The sequence below is a fragment of the Crinia signifera genome, chromosome 9, assembly GCF_055691185.1.
Source record: "Crinia signifera chromosome 9, ASM5569118v1, whole genome shotgun sequence".
Lineage (NCBI taxonomy): Eukaryota > Metazoa > Chordata > Amphibia > Anura > Myobatrachidae > Crinia > Crinia signifera.
Genome location: NC_139225.1, coordinates 162,442,393 through 162,462,748, shown reverse-complemented (window position 1 = coordinate 162,462,748; position 20,356 = coordinate 162,442,393). Strand labels below are relative to the sequence as shown.

Sequence of the window (20,356 nt, the reverse complement as noted above, 5' to 3'; positions counted from 1 at the left end):
ACAAAATGTCAAGCGTAAGTAAATATGTTACTAACTGTCCGAATAAAATATTACATGCTGTGTATATATATATATATATATATATATATATATATATATATAGAAATTTGCATGCGGGCAGCACTCCAAAGTAGCCGAACAAGAAGGTGCCCTCCGTGGAACACAGTAAGTATAATACTGACTGCGGACATATGCGCTGTGAGGGCGGCACTCTACTTTGAAAAAATATTTTTTCAAAGTAGAGTGCCGCCCTCACAGCGCATATATATATATATATATATATATATATATATATATATATATATATATATATATATATATATCCTAATTAGTACAAGGAACATGCAAGGAAAAGCTGGGAGCATAATATAGGAAATTAAATGTAAGCAGGAATATATACTAATACAAATATCAAGGGGGGGTGCCGGGAATCCAGTCCTGGGCACAGGAAGTGAGAGGACTAGAGATGGGCAAAACAGATCATTAAGCTGAGCCGGGATCCGCCGGATATCTCAGCGAAAAGATACGTATCTTTTAGACTGATCCTCGGCTCACTTTAAAAAAAAAGGGGGGAATATACATGACCGAGTAAAAACACTGATCGATGGCTGGGTGCAGAATCGCCATCGATGGCAACCATCAATGGCGTCTGCACCGATGGCCATCCCTGGCAGCAGCAGCAGCTAATCTTTCTATCACTTGTAGTCACAGCACTGTACTCAGTCTACAGAGTTAGTACATCTCAGCTGCCACAGGTGGCAGCACTGAGATCAGGAAAATGCATTGTAAACTGAAACGGATCACCTTTTTGGGATCGGCGGCTCATTCATTCTTGAATGGGATCCGTTCAAAAGATCTGGTTCGTTTGTGAACGACCCATCTCTAGGGGGGACCTTTCCCTGGATTGTTGGCAGTCCGGAAACTCATTGCAGCTGGCGCGCGGGCCATACCTCACAACATTTCTTGCCAAGGATGCGGGACAGCTCGTGTGCCGTAGATAAAGTGATGTCGGCACTTTGAAATTGCAGATGCCAACACAGAGGGCCTTCCCTATTATATCAGCCCCGGTTCCCACAATTTCAGATGGCAGCCCTGCTATACTGTATATCAAGTCATACTGCAGCGATACAAGTATTACAAAAGCCCAATTCAGCAATGACTGCAGTGCGGGTACTTCGCCTACGTGGCAGGAAAAGAGAGTTTTCTCTATAATGACCTTTTAGATTTATAATGCGTCACACAGAGTAAATACATATAGAAGATTACTATAATAATAATTATAATACCTCCTATTACCGTGGAGGCTTTAGATTAAATTTACTGTCGTTGGCAAAGTCTTCAGTAAATGGTGCAAACAAGGACCCGCCACAAAATGCGCCATTTTAATAATTTAAAAGCTAAAAATTTTATAAGATTTATGAATTATGCAGGTGAGACAACAAAAGGGGCATTTATATTTAATCACAAGTGCGTAAGATGGAATATTGCCGTGATCCGTGTGATGGAGACAGGAAGATAGTGCTAGCGGGCGTTTCTTATTGCTACAGTCTGTCGCAGGGAATACGTAGGAAAATATCAATCTTTTGTTACATTTGTTACAAGTGTCAATGATTCCATAAAACCTGCAGAAGTCACAGATTGTAAGTTCAGCTATTGTCCCTCTGAACTGTAGAACATATGATCCAGAGGCAGAACTACCATTGGTGCAGCAGGTGCATTGCATCGGGCCCCAGAGGACGGACGGGATCACTGCTGTGAACTTTGGTTGGAGTGGAGGAGTGGGAGCTAATTATTGCACCTAGGCCAACCACTCACAAGTTCCACCACTGATAAGATCTATATACTGTATATGTGGTCCCCCAGGCTGTTGGCACATATAAGTGTAGATGGCACAGCTGAGATGGTGATTGACAGGTGGCACCATTTCAGTCTCCGCAGACCGGCAGCACCTCCCCCTACTCTCCTGCTAAGCTCATTGGTGTCTCTCAACTGTACTGCGCGAATGCAACCCATAGCCTATTACCCGCTGTCAGACTGCTTCTCTTTGGCTGCACCACCTAGTGGCAGCCTCCTAAATTACAATGTCCATTGGCACCTATATAACCACAGATATCACATATTTACTGTACTGCATGTGATTATGCATCGGAAAATGTATTTATATATTAATTATGTATATAATGTATGTAGTATTTGGATCCTACTATATTTTCCTACGCAGAGTTGCATCCTCTGTAGTTATCATTTCAACACAGTAGAAATGATAACACCAATTGTATTAGAACATGCGCCTTTTCCGTACACTACAAAAATCCAACTGTTGAGGAAGTATTGGGGGTTATTCTTGTCCATTCGCAAGGACCGTACATTCCCTTTGGGACCGATGTTTGGTGTATGCACAGCCGTATTTCTGCACAAGTGCATATTACGGGTTGCTGGGTGTAGGCACCCAAGGCTGCGGCCCGGGGGCGGCAGATAATCACGCACACAGGAACACCCAGCATTTCATAGGCGTGCGAGGGGGGGGGGGGGTGCGTATCGGCATTCACAGGGCGGAGTCTGGTGGACTCACAAGGCTCTGAATTTGAAGCCTTGCAAATCAACCAGAATAAGGTCCATTTATCCTTATTATGTGCTATGTACAGGGCACCAGAAATCCGTTTGCAGGATCAGTTTATATAAGGGACCAATAATACAAAACACAATGCACAACTGTAAATGGGCGCTGCAGATTCCTTGTGGCGCCGAGGCTCCCCTATTTCAGTTTTGGACTGTGCTGCAGCCCCAGCTCCACTGTGATGTCATATGTCACTGCATGTGACAAATGACATCACACTCCACCACCTGCACGGAGATCGGATAGCCAGCCTACCGCGCAGCAGCAGTAAACCTAATCAAGTTAATGAGATAATAAACTGCGGCAGAAGTTACAGGATTGCTGTCAGCGTCCTTAAGGCCGTGCGCTGTTGTGGGGGTTGTGAGCTGTTGTGCGCTGTTGTGGGTGTCTTGCTTGAAAGCTCTTTGTGCTCTTATCACAGCTCTGTGCAACTAATAAAACTGTTTGTGTTCACTGTGAGCTGTTTAATGATTTTCCATTGTGGGTCCTTTAGTTGTATAAAAGAACTGTGATATTTCCTCATCGCTATGATGATGGATGGAACAAAATATTGAGAGTCCATATTAATAGCACAAACCCTGTCGGTGATTTGTAAGTAATTGTCCGGCAATGCCGGCTTCAGCCAATAACTATTGCTTCATCTGATCATTAAATGGAATCTTACCACAATTACAGTAGCTTCACCAGATGTCTTCTCCCTTACTATGAGATTGAGACCACACACTGCACACAGAGACCTTTATCAAAGGTTCAATATATCAGCTCTAAGGGGGTTATTCTAGTTCACTCCTTCTGGCAAATTCCTTCTTAGATGGACAAAACCATGTGCACTGCAGGGGGGCAGATGTAACATGTGCAGAGAGAATTAGATTTGTGTGAGTTATTTTGTTTCTGTGCAGGGTAAATACTGGCTGCTTTATTTTTACACTGCAATATAGATCTCACTTTGAAGTAAAACCCCACCCAAATCTAATTCTCTCTGCACAAGTTACATCTGCCCCACCCGCAGTGCACATGGTTTTGTCCATTTGAGAAGGAATTTGCCAGAAGGAGTGAACCAGTATAATCCCCTATGTTTGATAGAACGTGGTTAGCTTTACTGTCTTACAGCAATGGGGTCATGGCACGCTCTGCATGGATTGCTCTGGTTTCCTCTCACAATCCAAAAACAAACTGGTAGGTCCAAGCTGTGGGAGAGGATTGTTAGAGCCAGGATGCGGGAGGGGAAGGTTAGGGTAAAGCCAGGCTCCGGGAGGGGAGGATTAGGCCCAGGCTGTGGGAGGGAAGGGTTAGGGCCAGGCTGTGGGAGGGTAAGGACCAATGTTCCCTCTAATTTTACGAAGGCTGTGTGCGGCAAAAGATTTTGGCTGTGCAACTTTGGAAGGAAATTTAAATTTTTTGTGCTTCACTTATATATAACTGGAAAATGACGTTCAGCATTTGTGTTAACTTTACTTCAAAATGATATTAAACATTTAAACATTCAAAACACAGCACACAATGTAGTTAATGGGTGGAACACACATTAATTGAGTCCACAACTGCAAAAAGGGACCACTGCTGCTTTGTGCGCTCTGTTGTAATGCCTGTGCGCACACTCGTCGAGTTGTGTGCGCGCGCACGTGCGCACAGCTTAGAGGGAACACTGGTAAGGACCAGGCTGCGGGAAAGGTGGGTTAGGGCCAGGCTGTGGGAGGGGAGGGCTTGGCTGTGAGAGGGTACATTAGGGTAGAAGTTAGGGCCAGACTGTGGGAGGGGAGGGTTAGGGCCAAGCTGTGAGAGGAGAGGTTTAGGGCCAGATTGTGGCAGAGGAGGATTAGGGCCAAGCTGTGGGAGGTTAAGGCCAGGCTGTGGCAGGGGATGGTTAGGACAAGGCTGTAGGAGGGAAGGGTTAGTGCCAGGCTGTGGGAGCATCAGTATCAGGCTGTGGGATGGAAGGGTTAAGGCCAGGCTGCGGGAAGGGAGCAACAGTGTCAGGCTGTGGGAGGGCAGGGTTAGGGTTAGGGCCAGGCTGCAGGAGGTTTAGGCGGTGGGAGGGAAGGGTATGGATTAGGGCCAGGCTGTGGGAGGTTAGGGCCAGGCTGTTGTAGGAGACAGTTAGGGCCAATCCGACATAGATTTGAATATTGGGATTCTGACCATCGGATTGGTAACTGCCGGATATCATTGTATATGCTAGCATTGCGGTCCTGGTTTTATGGAATAGTCAGACTCATGAGATACTTCTACTGTAAAACTGCTTTGTATTACGCAAGTAAAACAAATTACCAACAGTTTATGTGACATATAATTTGTGTCGGCGTGTGACCTCATTACGTCCGTTTGATTAAATATTTCATTATTGTCATTTATCTCTGTAATGGTGCACAGTGTTGTGGTCTCAGGCAGTGGGATACACACATTAGACCACATGGTCCTTCTCCTTTATCATGCGTTCCCTGCTACAGTTTTATATGCCCTTGATTGGTCAGCGCACGGCTCGTACCTCTCTGGACTTTTATAGAGTATAAGTAGAGAAGTTGCCGATAGCAACCAGTTTCTAGATATAATTTTTCTGCTATCATTCTCTCATATGATAGGTAGAAGCTGATTGGTTGCTTTATCCAACTTCTCCAACTGTCCATTTTAGAAGGTTTCATACACCTCCCCCAGGTATCACAGCGAGTGAAGCCAGAAAGGCTCTTACTCACGTTCTTGAGCTGGGACTCACCATCTGAGCTGGGACTCACCATCTGAGCTGGGACTCACCATCTGAGCTGGGACTAACCATCTGAGCTGGGACTCACCATCTGAGCTGGGACTCACCATCTGAGCTGGGACTAACCATCTGAGCTGGGACTCACCATCTGAGCTGGGACTCACCATCTGAGCTGGGACTAATCATCTGAGCTGGGACTCACCATCTGAGCTGGGACTCACCATCTGAGCTGGGACTCACCATCTGAGCTGGGACTCACTATCTGAGCTGGGACTCACTATCTGAGCTGGGACTCACCATCTGGGCTCTGCAGAAGTCACCATATGCCCAAGTGACTTAGGTTCAACACACTTGACGATCAAAGGTCGTGAGCGCCGCCATAGTAGCCCATGTGGCTGATTTTTGGGGCCAGTGAATAATGGGCTACTTATACTGGGAGCTGCCTCACTGACGGCGGGGGGGGGGGGGGGCACCCAAAACTTAGTTACGCCACTGACTTGATATCATTGTTAAAGCCCATGTACCAGATCTCCCTTGTGAACAGCGGTTAGTAGTGCAGTAATTAAAGGGGACTTATGTTAATTTTTAGGCTTCCTGATGTATTCATAGATACAGAAATGTAACACCGCATTCTGCTACTGCTGTAATGCTAGAACTGATTTATCTCTTGGGTTAATTCTATACAAAGCAGCCACGCTCCTCAATCTCAATTAAATCTTGGTGCACACTTATCTACTCTCCCAGAAGGTTCCTGTTTATTGGGGGAGTCCCTTACATTCTGGAAAATGTGACAGCCCTCCCACATGACGTGGGCACTGCTGGTTCGGGAGGTAACACTGGGCATTGCTAGTCCTGGGGGGAGGAGGCGGAGCTAGATATCATACATGTCATAATTTTAACCCCACCCTCTCATTCAACCCACGTATCGCTGAGTTTTTGCAGTGATTTTCTCCTAGCATAATTACTTGAGTGTCCAGCCCCGCACCCAGAACGGTCTGTAACATCTCCTCTCCTGGCTTCTCCAACCACTCAGCCCCTAACTGTCATTTTTAAAAACCATTCTGTCATGGATGCAGTTAATTTCACTATAGTCAAAATCTCGACACCCATTGGTCAATGGTCAAAATCCTGACAGGCTCGAAATGCCAACATTTAAATTGTTGACAGGTCAAAAAAATCGACTTGAGTTTTTCATGATTTTTGCTTTGAAACCGACTTGTACATACATTTCCCCCTACAGTATATCGCTGTCATTTCTGCTTCTTCAGACAACAAGCTTCCTGCCAGATTCAGCTGAAAGGCCAATTGTCTTGTATGGACAATGTATCGGGTGCAGTGATATATCCGGCCTTGTGCAGATATCTATACAATGCTCGTGTTTATCTTCCCCGTCCTGTGTGTCTCTCCATCCATCAGACCCCAGGACAAAGAGGGATCACTTTGCATATTGACGCTGTATGTGACACATGAAGAATGAGTCACTCATCTCACATAATCCCCCAACTAAATCATCGCCTTTTGTTATTGTAAGAGACAATGAGACAGAAGGAGGCATCTTCCCAGTAAACGTTGTCATGTTACATCGCTGAGAAGTGGCGGCATATTGTACAGAATCATTCTTGGCAGAGATGAGCGAGGATTTGTGTTCCATTCGCATTGTCAGCACTGAATATAGAAGCACGCAGAGTCAGGCGCGCTGGGTGACGTGAGCGCTGATTCCATTCTACAAAGGCTTGGAGACCGGATCTGAGCGGAACAACTGTCTGTGAAAACTGTAACGGGTATTGTCTGACAGGCACCGGCGAGGGACATTGCAGTCATGTTCACTGTGTATCGAGCAGTGCCGATGAGCGCTGATGTACTGTAGGGTTCTATTCATAAGCACAATAACTAAATGGGCACTTATAGCATACAGTACCTCCCAACTGTCCCGGTTGCCGTGGGACACTCGTGTTTTTTGTTTGACTGTCCTGATCGGTGCTGGCAGTGTCCCACAGTGGTGGTGGTGGTGGTGGTGGGGTGGGGGGGCAGTTGCATCAGCTTCTATTCACTGCAGCTCATAGAGCACTGACCAGACCCTCATAGCATTGAGAACGGAAGCGTGGCCTAGTGGGAAGAGCCGCCCTCACAGGCCTTGCCCTCTAGTCTTGAGCCCACACCCCTTACATTAGGTCGCAACACTTTGGTATAGGGATGGCCATCGGTGCAGTCCCCAACAATGGTTGCCATCAATGTTGATACTGAAACCAGCCATCAGCTATGTGATGGATGACCAACGATAGTTTTACTTATCAATGGTCATCAATTTACTTTGACTGACTGGCCCGTGGGTGTGGGGCGTCACTGGTGTCGGGGCGTCACTGGTGTCGGGGCTGCACTGGTGTCGGGGCTGCACTGGTGTCAGGGCGTCACTGGTATCGGGGCAGAACTATGCTGCTCCATGTCCCAGCACTTCGGAAAAATAACAAAACAAAAGCAAAACCATCTGGTTCACCCAGCAGCATAGAGGGGCCAGGATCACCCAGCAGCATAGAGGGGCCTAGGTCTCCCAGCAGCATAGAGAGGCTGGGATCAACCAGCAGCATAGAGGGGCCTGGATCACCCAACAGCATAGAGGGGCCGGGATCACCCAGCAGCATAGAGTGGCCTAGGTCTCCCAGCAGCATGTAGGGCTGGGATCACCCATCAGCATAGAGGGGCCGGGATCACCCATCAGCATAGAGGGGCCGGGATCACCCAGCAGCATATAGGGCTGGGATCACCCATCAGCATAGAGGGGCCGGGATCAACCAGCAGCATAGAGGGGCCGGGATCAACCAGCAGCATAGAGGGGCCGGGATCAACCAGCAGCATAGAGGGGACAGAATTACCCATCAGCATAGAGGGGCCGGGATCACCCAGCAGCATAGAGGGGCCGGGATCACCCAGCAGCATATAGGGCTGGGATCACCCATCAGCATAGAGGGGCCGGGATCACCCAGCAGCATAGAGGGGCGGGATCATCCAGCAGCATAGAGGGGCAGGATCACCCAGCAGCATAGAGGGTCTGGGATCACCCATCAGCATAGAGGGCCCGGGATCAACCAGCAGCATAGAGGGGCCAGGATCACCCAGCAGCATAGAGGGCCGGGATCACCCAGCAGCATAGAGGGGCCGGGATCACCCAACAGAATAGAGGGGCCGGGATCACCCAGCAGCATAGAGGGGCCGGGATCACCCATCAGAATAGAGGGGCCGGGATCACCCAGCAGCATAGAGGGGCCGGGATCACCCATCAGAATAGAGGGGCCAGGATCACCCAGCAGCATAGAGGGGCTTGGATCACCCAACAGAATAGAGGGGCCGGGATCACCCAGCAGCATAGAGGGGCCGGGATCACCCATCAGAATAGAGGGGCCGGGATCACCCAGCAGCATAGAGGGGCCGGAATCACCCAGCAGCATAGAGGGGCCGGGATCACCCATCAGCATAGAGGGGCCAGGATCACCCAGCAGCATAGAGGGGCCGGGATCACCCAGTAGCATAGAGGGGCCGGGATCACCCAGCAGAATAGAGGCGCCGGGATCACCCAGCAGCATAGAGGGGCCGGGATCACCCAACGGAATAGAGGGGCCGGGATCACCCAGCAGCATAGAGGGGCCGGGATCACCCATCAGAATAGAGGGGCCGGGATCACCCAGCAGCATAGAGGGGCCGGGGTCACCCATCAGAATAGAGGGGCCGGGATCACCCAGCAGCATAGAGGGGCTTGGATCACCCAGCAGCATAGAGGCGCCGGGATCACCCAGCAGCATAGAGGGGCCGGGATCACCCAACAGAATAGAGGGGCCGGGATCACCCAGCAGCATAGAGGGGCCGGGATCACCCATCAGAATAGAGGGGCCGGGATCACCCAGCAGCATAGAGGGGCCGGGATCACCCATCAGAATAGAGGGGCCGGGATCATCCAGCAGCATAGAGGGGCTTGGATCACCCAGCAGCATAGAGGCGCCGGGATCACCCATCAGAATAGAGGGGCCAGGATCACCCAGCAGCATAGAGGGGCTTGGATCACCCAGCAGCATAGAGGCGCCGGGATCACCCAGCAGCATAGAGGGGCCGGGATCACCCAACAGAATAGAGGGGCCAGGATCACCCAGCAGCATAGAGGGGCCGGGATCACCCATCAGAATAGAGGGGCCGGGATCACCCAGCAGCATAGAGGGGCCGGGATCACCCATCAGAATAGAGGGGCCAGGATCACCCAGCAGCATAGAGGGGCTTGGATCACCCAACAGAATAGAGGGGCCGGGATCACCCAGCAGCATAGAGGGGCCGGGATCACCCATCAGAATAGAGGGGCCGGGATCACCCAGCAGCATAGAGGGGCCGGGATCACCCAGCAGCATAGAGGGGCCGGGATCACCCATCAGCATAGAGGGGCCAGGATCACCCAGCAGCATAGAGGGGCCGGGATCACCCAGCAGCATAGAGGGGCCGGGATCACCCAGCAGCATAGAGGCGCCGGGATCACCCAGCAGCATAGAGGGGCCGGGATCACCCAACGGAATAGAGGGGCCGGGATCACCCAGCAGCATAGAGGGGCCGGGATCACCCATCAGAATAGAGGGGCCGGGATCACCCAGCAGCATAGAGGGGCCGGGATCACCCATCAGAATAGAGGGGCCGGGATCACCCAGCAGCATAGAGGGGCTTGAATCACCCAGCAGCATAGAGGCGCCGGGATCACCCAGCAGCATAGAGGGGCCGGGATCACCCAACAGAATAGAGGGGCCGGGATCACCCAGCAGCATAGAGGGGCCGGGATCACCCATCAGAATAGAGGGGCCGGGATCACCCAGCAGCATAGAGGGGCCGGGATCACCCATCAGAATAGAGGGGCCGGGATCATCCAGCAGCATAGAGGGGCTTGGATCACCCAGCAGCATAGAGGCGCCGGGATCACCCATCAGAATAGAGGGGCCAGGATCACCCAGCAGCATAGAGGGGCTTGGATCACCCAGCAGCATAGAGGCGCCGGGATCACCCAGCAGCATAGAGGGGCCGGGATCACCCAACAGAATAGAGGGGCCGGGATCACCCAGCAGCATAGAGGGGCCGGGATCACCCATCAGAATAGAGGGGCCGGGATCATCCAGCAGCATAGAGGGGCTTGGATCACCCAGCAGCATAGAGGCGCCGGGATCACCCAGCAGCATAGAGGGGCCGGGATCACCCAACAGAATAGAGGGGCCGGGATCACCCAACAGAATAGAGGCTCCTAGATCACCCAGCAGCATAGAGGGGCCGGGATCACCCAGCAGCATAGAGGGGCTGGGATCACCCATCAGCATAGAGGGGCCAGGATCACCCAGCAGCATAGAGTGGCCGGGATCACCCAGCAGCATAGAGGGGCCGGGATCACCCATCAGCATAGAGGGGCCAGGATCACCCAGCAGCATAGAGTGGCCGGGATCACCCAGCAGCATAGAGTGGCCGGGATCACCCATCAGTATAGAGGGGCCGGAATCACCCAGCAGCATAGAGGGGCCGGGATCACCCAGCAGCATAGAGGGGCCGGGATCACCCAGCACAGTAACATTTTGTTTTCCCTATCTGCACTGCGTATATGATGCCGTGACATCACCCACCCCCGTCTTCGTCCAGCCGCCTGCAAATAAAAGTCATTTTTCACTGACTTCTATTTGCAAAGGCAGAGGAGAAACCACCTGATGGTCGGCGAATGATTTCTCCTGCAAAGGAGGCGTGCGCGGTGATGGGATCTCCTACACATCCCCTCGCATGTTACTGGGGGGAATTGTCAGCGGCAAGTGGGGGGTTCGCAGCTTACTGAGCCAATCTGAATTGGGCCCATGGTACTAAATGAACTGAAGGGAATTATAATATTACATATGAATTTGGGATGTTATAATGTGAATTGAGGACACTGCATTGCACAAAATGTACTGGCCGCCCCTCAATGTCACTGTGGCACTTATTCTGATTGGTGCGGCCGGAGCCGATTATGCGGCCAGGACCGTGCGTGCGAAACCCCGCCTTCCATACGGATCGCCAACTCCGTCCGTACGCGGTAAGAAGCTGGCCGAACGGACCGCACGTGTATTTTTCACGGAATACGCCTCCTCCATCTCAGGGAACCTCCCCCATCATTCGATGGTCGCAGACCATCGAATGCAGGACCGAGTGCTCCACCAGCTCCCGCAACCTCAGACCACACGGACATTTTTCCGTGCAAAAGCAGGGATCTGGGCGGGCAGCTGACATCCGGCGATGTCATATGTCCGCCCCCTACACGTGCGTCACGGCCGCATTACCATACGTACGCCCAGCGTTTGCATGGGAACATCCATGAAACGCGGGGCGTATGCATATGGTAATGAGCCCAAAAAGCCCTTCACGCCCCTCTCCACCCCCTGTTCGGAGTGTTCACATTTCATGCGGGATTTGGCCGTACGCCCCGCTCGCACATGCGCAGACACAAAACATCGGCGGCACGAACGCACGCGGATATTACCGCACCGACCAGAATAAGGGCCTGTATGACCATACAGCCCTGTGATGCTCCAATAGCACAGTGACAAGCTAAGGCATATGTAGACCGTGTTCTTGCGTCATGTACACGTCATGCACCTGCAGTCTATTCAGCTTGACCTTTAAGTCTGGATACCCCGACACGTGATGTGATTATGACTGGTGAGTCAGGTGTAACTACACTCTTCAGACAGCTTGTAGCATTTAACCATTTAACTACATGTCAATGTTACACTCCGTTCTACTGTTCTATAATTCACCTTAAATACAAGAATGATATATCTGCACAACCGCAACAATAAAGACTGAACAGATTTGCATTTGAAATTCACATATAACCTGACTGAATTCATGGATTCATCTCCCATATTATTAGACAAATGCATAAGGCAATCATGTATTACGGGTGTTGATGATTCTAGAGCCTCTTCACTACCATGTGATCATTATTACAACATGTGTCATCGTTAGATGCGGATAGAATGTTCTAGGCTGGGTTCATGTGGGTACAGTGCTGTACAAATGACTATCTCGCCCCCACATCACTCCAGCCTCGCAGACTCGCAGTGCATCACATTAACACCACTTGTTGTGTATGGAGAGGGCAGAGTGCGCTCTACAGGGATAATGTGGGGGAGCAGCATTATTACATGTCAGCAGAGATCCCCGGTGTTTTATAAACAGATTATATTTACACCACAGGGATTTATCACACATTCCGATGTCTGATCTTATATTAGTTTTATTTATCAATAAATATTTATAATAACCCAAACCTTCCCTCCTTAGTTCCTAAAGCTAACCCTCCCTCTAGAAACTAAACTTCCCCCTACAGGGCTTAGAGGCGAGGTGGCAACTACCCAATTTTGCTTTGGGGAATCTCATCTCATGTAGGCAGATTAAGCAATAAGGCTATGCGCCCGAATTAGCCCTGCGCAAATGTACATAGCGGGCGATTATCGTTATACTGCACATGTGTATGGGCCGCAATTCTCATGCGCAATCCTTGCTAGCGATGAAATCCTGCTACTAGTTCCCTTCACTGGCCGTTTGCATGGCGATTATGAGTAAGCCGGCGTCTGGGGTGTGTGGGTTGTTAGGTCTACACCAACTAGGTCGACAAGCACAGGTAGACAGGTAGCAAGTTTGACATGGGTCTAGGTCGACATGTGTTTAGGTCGACATGGGTCTAGGTCGACAGGTCATTAGCATTAGGTCGACATGGGCTAGGTCGACAGTCAAAAGGTCGACATGGGGTTTTTCACTGTTTTTTTTTACCCGAATGTGGACACAGTCGACATGAACACAGTTTAAAGTGCACCGCATCCCCTCGCACGGTGCTTCGTGCACGGTGCCTCGCTGCCCTCGGCACACTATTTTATTCTCCCACCACGCCCTAGTGCAGGCATGTCCAACCTGCGGCCCTCCAGATGTGCTAAAACTACACATCCCAGCATGCATTGCCATCATTCTAGCCTTCCCTAATAGCCAAATTGTGGCAAGGCATGCTGGGATGTGTAGTTTTAGCACATCTGGAGGGCCGCAGGTTGGACATGCCTGCCCTAGTGGGTGGTAGGGCATGAAATAACACCTATTGGTACATGTCGGCTCAAAAAACTGTGTAAAACCCCATGTCGACCTTTTGACTGCCGACCTAGCCCATGTCGACCTAATGCTTGTGTTTAACTAATGACCTGTCGACCTAGACCCATGTCGGCCTAGACACATGTCAACCTTGACCCATGTCGACCTAAACCCATGTTGACCTTGCTGCCTGTCGACCTAGTTGGTGTAGACCTAATGACTGTGTCCCATCTGAGGGTGGTTTAGTGGGAGTGCTAAGAAACACGCAGGTGGGCCAGATAAAAACGATAGGCACGCCGAGGATAATGCAGGTGTGCCCAAGTACTTTAGGGGAGGGTGTGTGACATCAGCTCTGGCCTCGGTCAGGCGGATTTCCTTACAGATACCGCGTAACTCCATGGCTATTCCGAGCTTGCGATGAGTGCTGACAAGTGGAAAAATCATTCGATATTGAGCGTCTAACATCGGCTGCGATGTCTTCGCTAGCTCGACACAGATCTCCACACATCGAGCTCATTAATTTGCAAGGGGGGATTTCACTGCACCTACCTGTTCCCTGACCGATGCCAGTTCGCACAGCAGCGATAAAGTCTGAATCGGGCCCAGTGTACAATTTTTTTAAAGATTTCATTTGTGTAATTTAACTGGTCATTTTGCAAACAAACTATTTCATTACGACGGTATTTACAGCATACGACCCAAAGAGCTGACAGGTCAGTGTCTGGCGATGACCCGAAATCTGCTGCTGGAAGGGAATCACCTGATTGGTACCTGTGTCATGTTCTCCGATTACCCCTTTAACCCTCTGAGTGCCACGTTGCTGTTAGTGATCCTCAAAATATCTGCAAAAAATGCCAGCAAGTCAATTAACTGAAATGTAGTTAAATATTGTACACCCCCCCCCCCCCCCAAAAAAAAAGAACAGTCGCTTTGAGCGGCGCCGGCATTTTTAATGGATATTTTGAGGATCTCCCAGCTCCTAACTGTCATTTTCAGACAAAGCCTGTAATATGGCACCTAAAAGCTGATTGGTTGATACTGTATCTCTGTCCACATTATCTCTCTCCAAGTCTTAATAGATAGACCGCCAAGAGACTGAAGGATTCATTTACATTTACAACGGGATCATTTCCGTGTATGGCTGAACATTGCTGAGTCTCTCATTGATATCGCACTGTCTGTAAGTGGTTGTACGCACATTCTTCAGATATATATATGGAAATATTGCACTTTCTATGACACGTGCGAGGTGACGGGCCGGGTTCCTGCTGGTGGAGTTTGCATCCGATGCTCGGTTATTATTCCTACATGAATTACAGCGACCTTGCAAATATCCGTTTGTCCGTACAGCTGTACGACGGCAGAAGCGCCACTTGCGGAACGAGGGCATTATGTAAATGTAGATGCTATTTTTACAGTTCCTCAACACAATGTGAGCATATAAGGAGCTGCTATCATCACAATTAATAGTACGTGTCAAAGAATTAAATGAAAGAGAAATTGCACTTAATCTAAAGGGGTATGGGTCCTAGGGTCGGCTGTTTACTGTTTTTTGAGCCGACATGTGCCGACAGGCGGTATTTCATGCCCTACCATCCACTACGGCGTGGAGTTAGTTATAATAGTGTGCTGAGCGCAGCGAGGCACCGTGCCCGAAGCATTGCGAGCGATGCGAGGGGCTGCGGTTCACTTCAAACTGTGTCCATGTCGACTGTGTCGACATTTGGGTAAAAAAACAGTGGAAAAAAACCCATGTGGACCTTTTGACTGTCGACCTAGACACTGTCGACCTAATGACAGTGTCGACCTAATGGCATGTCGACCTAATGACGTGTCGACCTAATGAACATGTCGACCTAATGGCATGTCGACCTAATGGCATGTCGACCTATTGAGTTGTCTAACTAATGGTGTCGACCTAATGGCTGTCTATCTTCTTGTAGACAAATGGTCCAGCATCCGCTAGGTCACGGTAGAAGCCCATAGACTTCTATGGGGCATTGCCAGCTTTTGCTTTTGCTGGCAATGCCCCCCGTCACGTTAACCCGGCGGGGGTTATTTAGAGCATTCCACAATGCGGTAAAACCCCCGATAACGGTTTTTAATGCATTTTTAGTTTAGAGAATCCCTCCCTGAATACTTAAAAAAAAATATATATATATATATATAACTTTGTGGGGAAAACTATGCAACCAATTTTAATACTTATGCCCGACTGTGGGGCCCGCTGGTCATCACCATGCTGCAATAATGATGGGCCTATATTATAGGGAGGCCTGGATCTGGAGCGTTATATGCCCGTCAGGCCCACAGTACAGTACGTACTATAAAGCAGACTATTCCCAGGACGCCTGCAGGATCCCATCAGATTTCTGGATGTCTTGCAGCTGTTGGAGTGTGGGCCGTCTGTCTGCAATCCTCCTACATCGGCGGATCATTAGCTGTCTGGCAGCCGCAAGTCTCTAGACACCGTGCTGTAAATAACAATATACAGCAGTAAGTCTTCCTAATTCAGTGTGACTAAGCGGCACGTTCCCCACCTTAGCTTCTCGTTATACTGCCGTCATTATACAGGCAGCAATGGCCTCCTAGCAGGTACGGGGTTGGGCTGATACCGGCCACAAATGCTAGTAACTGGCAGACCACCGCTGCCTCTGTTGCCCCAAAATGACCATGATGTCTGATAATTAACCCTATTCAATGAATGCTTATTTTGATATGTTAGTCAGTGATATATTCACCACTCACTAGCAGGTATTCACAGTATTGTAAAAAGGGGCCCCTACCGACCCACTCACAGGAATGGGTGACTGGCTTTCAGCACTGTGATTGGTGGACAGCTCCAGCCATGTGATGTCTGTCTGCTGGCTGGTGGAGAGGTAGAGAATGCTGCACTCTGCCCTTCCCTGTTTGCAGCCTCTTGTGCCTGTTTGGCGTGTCAATGTCACACCCGTGGAATCGCTATGCCTCCCCGCTTAGTGTGTTTCTATGAGCTATTGGAGTGAACTAGACGTGTGGCATCAGGATCGCGCCAATCGGCCAGTATGTTGCACATGGCGATTTGTGCCGCAGTGATGACCATGGCTACGTCTCCCCCCCCCCCCCAATAAGCTCTGAAGGCTCCAGCCGATGTTCTCTGGCTTAGCCCTTCCATTCTTTAAGGCTCCTAGCATCGCTTGACCCCCAAGTGAGCGTGGTCTTGTGTTATGGGTGTGGCTTCTGTTTAAAAAAGAGGCAAGTCCTTGTGATGTGACCATGGGCCGGATGTACTAAGCTTGAAAAGTGATAAAACGGAGAATGATAAACTACCAACCAATCAGCTCCTAGCTACCATGTCACAGGCCGTGTTTGTAAATGACAAGTAGGAGCTGATTGGTTGGTGGTTTATCACTCTACATTTTATCACTACAAGGATTAGTACATCTGGCCCTCAGTGTTTTGCATTGTGGGCCATTCCCAGCACTCCCTAAGTAGCCGGAAAGCCCCTGGTAAATGATACTCACCGTCCATATAGATACCGGTTCCCGCCAAGGCACAGCCTGGGAATAATACTTGAACAGCAAATAAACAAACTTACCCTGAGCCAGATAAATATTTATTGACGTGCGCACTGTGATCCCTTTGTAGCGGACAATTTTGAGGCGCGGCAGAACGCGGCCCGCTGGCAGCCATAGTGGAGAAATAATTAGTGGACTGCGCGATAAGCTTATTGCTTTTTATTTGAAGCGAGATCGCCTGTAGGAAAAGCCATTAAGAGTAACAAGAGCTCTCCCTTTAATAACCAACCTAATGATTTCTCCTTCAGTAGGGATTATTGCTTTAAAAAGAAACCTCAGCAATCAGTGTATCATAGATTGACCCGAGGGAGAGAGAGAGAGCGATGGCGGAGATTCTGCTATATTTAAGAATATGTTCCTCTCCCCCCAAGCCTGACTTTCAAGTCCACTAAAAATAGATTTATCGGGACAATTGATTTCGGTTTTCCTATTTCCAAAGTCGAAGTTTACTTTCAGACATAATTATGTCCTTGCCTCCAGCCAACAATAACTTGCCTGGGATCAAGCTCCGGAATGCATCGCATTTTTAAGTACTATAGACCACAGGTTCTCAAAGACGGTCATTAGGACCCCACACGGTGCATGTTTTGCAGGTTTCCTCACAGAATCAAGTGAAATACCCCCCCTGAGGATCTTTTAAAATGTGTCAGTCAGTAATGAGTGCACCTGTCACTGGTTACTGAAAAACGTGATCTGTGGGAGGTCCTGCGGACCGAGATTGAGAACCACTGCTCTAAACCAGCGGTTCCCAAACCTGGTCCTCAGGACCCCCCATAGGCCATGTTTTCCAAGGTCACCCAGAAAGTGCGCTGTGTACCATCAACTGCCAAAGGTTAAGAATCCCACGGTGACCTGGAAACCATGACCTGTACCGGGTCCTTGAGGAACCACTGCACTAGACAGAACCACACACTGTAACCTGTATTCTCGTTAGCCCTATAATCTCTGGTAGAATATAATCTGGCGCCGTTGATACTCTTATGGGGTTAATGATTCATATGATCATTAGATGACCAAGCGGCCTTTGTCCAGCCTCTATACACAAGATTAATGCTGACATACTTGTAATAATGTATAAATAAGTAATTAATGCGGATGACCTGACAGAGGTGACACATAGGAGCCGTCTGCAGATCCCTGGTGATGGTATAATTATTTATTAAGAGTTATTTATATAATGTGTACATATTATACATCGCTTAGAGTATATTAATCATTTACATCAGTCCCCTGTACTGTGCTTACCTTATCTGCTGGCTGTCGCAGACACCTGCGGCACCCCCAGTAATACAGCACCCCCCAGGATATTATCCTCTATGATATCAAAGGGTAATCATTTATCACTCCCAATGCATTCTGTCCATCACATTATACAGGCCCAGGGGCAAATGCCTCTCTGGCCCAGACAGTTGCATTATCCCCAGTTCACAGAACTGCCCCACGTCGGACAGAGAAGGGGAAAGGGGGGCGCAACATTTTGTAGCCATCTTTCCACATGAGTGCTTCCGTATGTGTGGTAATAAATTAACATTGCAGTTACTCAGGCTGTTTACATTTGTTATCTTCCCTGATTCCTCTGGAAGCTCGGTGGGATCTGCTGCAGCCTAATTTATCTGTAAAACTGTAGAGAAAATAAAATGCAGAAGGAGATGGAGTGTAACAATTATGGGCAAAGCGTATAGCGACATTCCGAAAATAAACAGGGCGTATCGCAGAATTCCACCAGCCGGCGACTGTTTATTTTATTAGGGGAGGGTAATGATGTAAAATAATGCGCTGCGCTTCCGTGCATTCGCTGACTTATCACAAAGAGCGCACTCATTGACATTCACAATAATACTTTATTATAATTGCCTCCGAATGTGACATTGCAACAGAGATCATCTGTTCTGATGCTAATATTTCAGGCTCAGAACATCTGCCAATAATGGGGCTAATTGCAGCATTATACAAACCCCAAACGCTGCGCGGATAAAGGGACTTTTTTCTATTTTTTTTTTCATATTTATCAAAATGACCGAAATATATGTGAGAATAGTATTACCGTATATACTCGAGTATAAGTCGACCCGATTATAAGCCGAGGCACCTAAATTTTACAACAAAAAACTGGGAAAACTTATTGACTCAAGCGGGACCCTCACTCGAGTATAAGCCGAGGGGGGGGGGGGGGGGGGGGGGGGGGGGAGGGGGCTTTGTCAGCATAAAAAATGTTCTGAAAAACTAGGCTTATACTCGAGTATATATGGGACTTCCCGGTGACCGGTGTGCATCAGAGTATCGTCAGTCTCAGTCAACAGGTCGGCCATGGCCGGTCGACAGGCACAATGTCGACATTGACAAACGGTCTACATGTAAACGATTGACACAGACAAAATGTCGACATGTGCAATAGTTTGGCACATGAAAAGGTTGACATGTTTTTCGCATTCTGTTATTGCCAATGTTAGCGTATGTCGACATGTACCCCAATGCGTTAGGCATTGTGCCCTAAGTCGACTTGCATTGGGTTGACTACTGAGGGTCGACATGGCTTAGGTTGACACATGAAATGAAAGGTTGACAGGGTTGGAATGTCAACACAAGCATTAGGTCGACAACAGCTAGGTCAACAGTAAAACAGTTGACATGAGTTTTTCACCTTTTGTGAGCCGACATGTGCCGACGGGTGTTTTTTCATGCCTTACCATCCACTAGGGCGTGGAGGTAGAGTAGAATAGTGTGCCAAGCGTAGCGAGCCACCGTGCCCGAAGCATGGCGAGTACAGCGAGTCATGCGAAGGGACGCGGTACACTTTGATGGTTCCATGTTGACTATGTCGACATTCGGGACAAAAAAGTGAAATCCTCCTGTTAGCCATTTGACTGTCAACCTAGCCATTGTTGACTGAATTCTTGTGTCAACCTTCCAACCCTGTTGACCTTAGCCACGTCGACTTATTTGATGTGTCGACCTAAGCCATGTTGACCTGTGGTCGACCCAATGTATGTTGACCTAATATGGGTGGACTCAATGGCCCATACCCCATTAATGCCCATTAATCACTGACACACATATACCTGAAGCTTCTAGCTCAACCACAGCTGCAGAGCCACCAGGACATTGTCACGGCAAATGATTGTTCTTCTCACTAGGAAACCGGTACGATACTGCGCAGGTGCGGCGCTTCCTCTGTGGGAGGGGCCATCACTTCTGATATAAAATCCCAGCCATGTACTAACTGAGCAGCGCCTCACAGAGGCCAAAGCAGAATTATCACCAAGAAGGAGATCTCTCTAATGGTGCCCATACACGTTACAATTATTGTATACAATATTGCATCTCATCGATTTTCGGTTTTGCAATGAGATGAGATCTAGTACAAAAAGT

The 20,356-nt window shown here is 49.0% G+C and overlaps 1 protein-coding gene across 1 annotated transcript in view; it reads left to right on the top strand.

The window, feature by feature from the left end:
• Positions 1-20,356, top strand: part of KLHL4 (kelch like family member 4) — a 125,803-nt gene that overhangs the window by 59,732 nt on the left and 45,715 nt on the right. The gene's annotated exons all lie outside the window — the stretch shown is intronic.